The 487-nt window shown below is 53.2% G+C and overlaps 1 protein-coding gene across 2 annotated transcripts in view; it reads right to left on the reverse strand.

The window, feature by feature from the left end:
* The window catches only part of LOC108800854 (ras-related protein Rab-40B), a 46,007-nt gene that overhangs the window by 6,833 nt on the left and 38,687 nt on the right, over positions 1–487 (reverse strand). The window lies entirely within an intron of this gene.

A 487-nucleotide genomic window follows, 5' to 3' on the forward strand; every position in this document is an offset into this window, starting at 1 on the left:
GCTGTGGGCGGGACTACAAATCCCACGAGGCATTGCAACATTCTGGCAGCCACAGACATGACTCCCGGAGAGAGATGCATCGTGGGATTTGTAGTTTCACCCCCCAGCTGGAGGGCCGCAGTATGGCCGCCCCTGATCTATAGATGGAGACGTTACATGACATTCCGAGAGATTATCAGCAGCAGACATTTTCTCTTCAGTCCCCCTGGAGACGCCGCTATTAAAGGGGAAGCGTCACCTATTATCAGTGAGGGGGTGTCTGGGGTATTTGGGGTGTCTGGGGTATTTGGGGTATGACTGCACTCTGTACCATAAAACTATTTTGGATGTGACCGCCACATTTGTAGCTGGTTTTCAATTTGTGTTTAAAGTATCAATTTCTAGATTCGCCACTAGAGGGAGCAAACGCCGACGACCCCCATTTACCCCCCTCCCCCCGCACGGGGAGGGCGTGGATTTCACGCTGCTCAGGCCGATCCCTAGGCAG

Source organism: Nanorana parkeri, unplaced genomic scaffold (assembly GCF_000935625.1).
Source record: "Nanorana parkeri isolate BGI_ZX_2015 unplaced genomic scaffold, ASM93562v1 scaffold2145, whole genome shotgun sequence".
NCBI lineage: Eukaryota > Metazoa > Chordata > Amphibia > Anura > Dicroglossidae > Nanorana > Nanorana parkeri.